The sequence below is a fragment of the Pan troglodytes genome, chromosome 16 (genome assembly GCF_028858775.2).
Source record: "Pan troglodytes isolate AG18354 chromosome 16, NHGRI_mPanTro3-v2.0_pri, whole genome shotgun sequence".
Lineage (NCBI taxonomy): Eukaryota > Metazoa > Chordata > Mammalia > Primates > Hominidae > Pan > Pan troglodytes.
The window spans coordinates 18,210,369-18,215,536 of NC_072414.2; the positions used below are offsets into that span (position 1 = coordinate 18,210,369).

At 59.8% G+C, this 5,168-nt stretch overlaps 1 pseudogene; it reads right to left on the reverse strand.

The window, feature by feature from the left end:
* Positions 1–4,083: 4,083 nt before the first annotated feature.
* LOC129137220 (double homeobox protein 1-like) lies at positions 4,084–4,739 on the reverse strand (annotated as a pseudogene).
* Between the last annotated feature and the right edge of the window lie 429 nt (positions 4,740–5,168).

Below are 5,168 nucleotides of genomic sequence, written 5' to 3' on the forward strand. Positions count from 1 at the left end.
TATAGGCTCGGCCTACAGGGGCGTTTTGACATAGCTGTGCACAGATCACCTATGTTATGTAACTCTTGTCCCCTCTCTGCCTACAGAGGGAATTGTGACATATCTCTGCACTGATCACCCAGGTGATGGAAGTCTTTTGTAGGCTCTGTCTATGGGGGCATTGTGTCAAATATCTGCACTGATCACCCAGGTGATGTAACTCTTGTCTAGGCTCTGTCTACAGGGATTTTTGCGACATATCACTACACTGATCACATAGGTGATGTAAGCCTTTTGTGGGCTTTGCGTACAGAAGGCTTTGTGACATTTATATGCACTGATCTCTGAGGTGATGCAACTTTTTTCTAGGCACTGCCTCCAGGGGACATCGGTACATGTCTCTGAACTGATCACCCAGGTGATGGACTCTTGTCTTAGATCTGCCTACATAGACATTGTGACACATCTCTGAACTGATCAGCCAAGTGATAAAAGTCTTGTCTAGGCTCTGCCTACAGGGGATTTGTGACACATCTCTGCACTAATCACGCTGGAGAGGGAACTCTTGTCTACGTTCTGCCAACAGGACGCTTTATGACTTATACCTGCACTGATAACCTAGGTGATGTAACACTTGTCTAGGCTCTGCCTAGACGGGAATTCTCACATATCTCTGCACTGATCACCTGGGTGATGGAACTCCTGTCTAGGTTCAGACTACAGGAGTGTTTTGACATATCTCTACACTGATCCCCCAGGTGATGTAACCCTTGTCTAAGCTCTGTCTACAGGAGCATTGTGACAGATCCCTCCACTGCTCACCCAGGTGATGTAACAATTGTCTGGGCTTTGCCTACAGGGGGCTTTGTGATGATATACATTTCCACTGATCAAACAGGTGATTTAACACATGTCAAGGTTCTGCTTACAATGCCTTTGTGACATATCTCTGCACTGATCACCCCAGGGAGGAAACACTTTTCTACACTCTGCCTACAGGAGGCTTTATGACTTATCACTGCACTGATCACTAGGTGATGTAACACTTGTCTAGGCTCTGTCTACACGGGAATTTTCACATATCTCTACACTGATCACCTAAGTGATGTAACACTTGTCTAGGTTCAGCCTACTGGGGATTTCTGTCATACCTATGCACTGATTACCGACGTGATGTAAATCATTTCCAGGCTTTTTGTACAGGGGACATTGTGATATATCTCTGCACTGATCACCCAAATGATCCAAATCTTCTCTAGGCTCCACAGGGAGGGCGCATTGTGACATATTTCTGAACAGATCATCCAGGAGATATAACTATTCTCCAGGCTTTCACTAAAGAGCGTCGGAAGGTGTTGGGAGAGACTCAGCCGGAATTTCACAGACGGACAAGGGCACAGAGAGGCCAGCGGGCTCCCTTGCATGTCAGCCAGTGTGCACAATGAGCTCAGGTCTAGCCAGGAGGCCGAAAAAGATAGCCAGAGGTCTGCTTTCTGCTGCCAGGCACTCCATGGTGGCAGCTGGGAGGCTGCAGGGGAACGGGCGGCAGGTGCAGCCAGGAGGCCTGCCCGGACAGCCAGCCAGCGGCTCTTATAAAGGCCCGCAGGCAGGCAGTCTCCACCCCTTCATGAATGGCACTGAGCCCTGGGACTTCCCACCCCACCCCGGAAGGGCCTCAGGGCGTCGAGGCCTGCGGCCCGGAGTGGTGGGTTGGGTGGGGGCAGCGTGGTGATGGTGGTGGTGGGGCCGGAGAGATGAAGAGGAAGGGGGTGAGGGGGAAGCGGTGAGGCTGGCGCGTTTCGGGGGCTGGCTCTCTGGACCTCCCCAGGAATCCTGCGGGAACTGTAAGCCGCTCTCTGGGCTCCCACGCATCTTCAGCAGGGAGAAACCGGCTTGGGAGGGTGGAGGGGAATGTGGAACTGAAACTCCGTGGGAATCTGGAGTGTTCCATGCCCTCTGTCTGTGAAGGAGGCAGTGCCTGTGGGTGTCGCCGTTGCCGTCACAGTCTCACACAAGCAGGCGTGTGGCTCTCGTTCATTTCCACGTAGGAGACCAGAGCGAGATCCCAGAGAGAAGATGCCTCCATGGCGTGATGGCCTGATGATGGATTCCCGTGTGCGGCCACATGGAGTCTGCAGTGTGGCCAGTTTGGAAACTGGCAAGGAGAGCGAAGGCACCATGCCGGTCTTCCAACCCTCCCTGCATGTTTCCGGGTGCCCGCAGAGCTCCAGGAGCAAACAGTCAGCATGGCCAACCTTTCAGTGGCTGGGGAGAGGTGAGCAACAGGCCGCCTTAGAGAGGGTAAAGCCACGCGGAAACCAAAATCATGCCTCCGTCGTCCCAAGTGTGGCTCCTCTGTGGTCGGGGCTGTCGGCCTCGCGCTCCATTGCAGGACTCAGCCTGGGAATGTGCGGTCTGTGATCCATGCCGGTGAAAACCCGACGCCAACCCGAGTCCCTGTCTTTTGTCTCAGAGGAAACTGCCCACCCCCTGGGCCACGGAATCAGAGCGAATGACTGCTCTGCTGGGTGACGCGTCAGCTGTGGTTCGAGCCCTCAGCTTGCGCTGGATGCTTACCATTCTCCAGGAGGGCGGGTGTCCCGTTCCTCCCAGAGGCCGAAGACTGCTTTTCCTCTGCCTTCCTCCCTCTGTCCCTGGCTCCCACCCGCCCGCCCCCAGTCACTGCGTCGCTCTGTCTTTCCCTCTGTTCCTCCCTGCTTCCCTCCCTCCCTTCCTCCCTCCCTCCCTGGTAACATCACTCTGCTCACACTTCTGCCCCTCTAGGTCTCCCGTTCCTCTCTCCATCTCTGCCCGCCTTCCCTCCCGCCTGGAACGTTCAGCGTCCCCGGTGTGCGCCGGGCCTTGGGTCTGCGTTCCACCGCAAGGCGCTCCATGGTGGCAGCTGGGAGGCTGCAGGGGCACGGGCGGGCAGGCGACGGTGGCACGGAGGCACAGAAGAGACGAGCCACCGGAGGGGTGTCAGGCCTGGACGCTGCACGGGCCCGGTGTTTCACAGTACAGGGGTCTCCACAAAGCCCAGGGGAGGACGCATTTTCCAGGGGAGGGGGGTGGGGGTGGGGAGGTTGTGGTCAGGCGGTGTTGGGGTGGTGGAAAAGCATGAGGGCTCTGACCGGGCTGCTCCCACAGACCAGGCAGCTGCCAGCAAACACTCGCGTGCACAGTACGCAGCCCACCTGCTGGTACCTGGGCCGGCTGTGGGATCCACGGGATGACCATGAAAGAATGGCAGTTCTCCGCTGTGTGGAGCCTCTCCCTGGGCCTAGACCTAGAAGGCAGGAATCCCAAGCTGGTCAGCCCGGTGGAGGGGGTGGGTTGAAGACTCACCCCTCCATAGCCAGCCAGGTGTTCCTCGTGAGAGGCCACTGTCATGCCCCGACCCGACCCCGTCCCAACACCGCGTCCTACATCTCCTCCAGCAGACCCCAGTATTCTTCCTTGCTGAGGGGTGCTTCCAGCGAGGCGGCCTCTTCCAAGGCCTCCAGCTCCCCGGGGGCCTCTGTTTCTAGGAAAGGTTGCACCTGCTGCAGGTACTCTGGGCTTGCCAGGAGCTCATCCAGCAGCAGGCCGGAAGGGAGTGCAGACGAGCACCCTGGCTCCTGGAGCGTCTGGGAGGGCGCCAGGATGCCTTGCATCTGCCCCTGTGGCACAGAAGCCTCCGGGGCGTGGGCTGGCTAGGTGGAGCTGCCCCAGCTTGGGGTTCCCATGCCGCCGCAGCGACATGGGGACCCCGGCCCCAGCCGCACCACGGACTCCCCGGGAACGCGGGTGGTGCAAGCACACTTTGGCCCTGTGGCCCCGCTTGAGTGGGCCCAGGATGTCCCACCACGCAAGGGCACGGCAGGCCATCGCGCTGCGGGTCCCCGTCCTCCAGGCTTTTGCCCCGGAGCGGTGGCCACCGAGGAGCCTGAGGGTGGGAGAGCGCCCCTTCCGGAGGAGACGGGGTGGCGTAGACAAAATCCCTGAGTGCCAGAGCAGGTTGGGAGATCCCCTCTACTGGTGCGGCCAGGCTGGCCTGGAGCACGGGGACGGCCCTCGCTCCCTGGCTCACGAAAGGCCCCTGTGGGAGAGCCCCAGGCGCACAGGTCACGTGGGGCGTGGGAAGCCCTGTTCCCCATGCGCCGGTGTGGGCGAAGGCGACCCACAAGGGAGCAGGGTGACACTGCCGGGGGCCGCATTGCACAGGCTGCCTGCCTGTGCGGGCTCCCTGCCAGCCTGTCCCAGGTTCCTGGCCCTTCGATTCTGAAACCAAATCTCACTCCTGGACTTGGGAGGCCCGTCTCTCTGGCCAGCTCTTCCCTGGCGGCAATGCCTGGAAAACGATCATTCTCAACTGCTTGGAGGAGAAGGGCGGTCTGGGATCCGGTGACGGCAGTCCGCTTTCGCCTGCCTTCTTGAGGGCCACGTCTCCCGGGCCAGGGCCAAGATTCCCGCCGGTGCTGCCTCAGTTGGCATGACCTCTCATTCTAAAACAAAATCTGGACCCTGGGCTCCGGAGTGCCGATGGCCTGGGCCAGCCGTTCTCTGGTGGCGATGCCTGGGTATGGGTTCCGCTCAAAGCAGGCTCGCAGGGCCTCGCTTTTACTCGGGGTCCAAATGAGTCTCCTTCACCGTCCCCGTCCCTTGGATTCCATGGGGAGGGTGCTGTGCGAAGGTGTCGGGAGGGCCATCACGGGCAGCCCCGGCCGGAATTTCACCGACGGACATGGGCAGAGAGAGGTCGGCGGGCTCCTGTGCACCTCAGCCGGCCTGTGCACTGTGGCAGGTGCAGCCTGCAGGGCTGCCCAGACAGCCAGCCAGCGGCTCTTATAAAGCCCCGCAGGCAGGCAGGCTCCACCTCTTCATGAATGGCGGTGAGCCCTGGGACAGCGCGCCCCACCCCGGAAGGGTCCCAAGGCGTTTAGGCCTTCGGCAGGGGGGTGGTGGGGTGGGAGGGGAAGGCGTGGTGATGGTGGTGGTCGGGCCGGAGAGACGAAGAGGAAGGGGGCCAGGGGGAAGGGGTGAGGGGGGCACGTTTCGGGGGCTGGCTCTCCAGACCTCTCCAGGAATCCCGCAGGAACTGGAAGCCGCTCTGTGGGCTCCCACGCTTCTTCAGCAAACAGAAACCCGCCTGGGAGGGTTGAGGGGAGTGTGGAACTGAAACTCCGTGGGAGTCTTCACAGTTCCAGGCC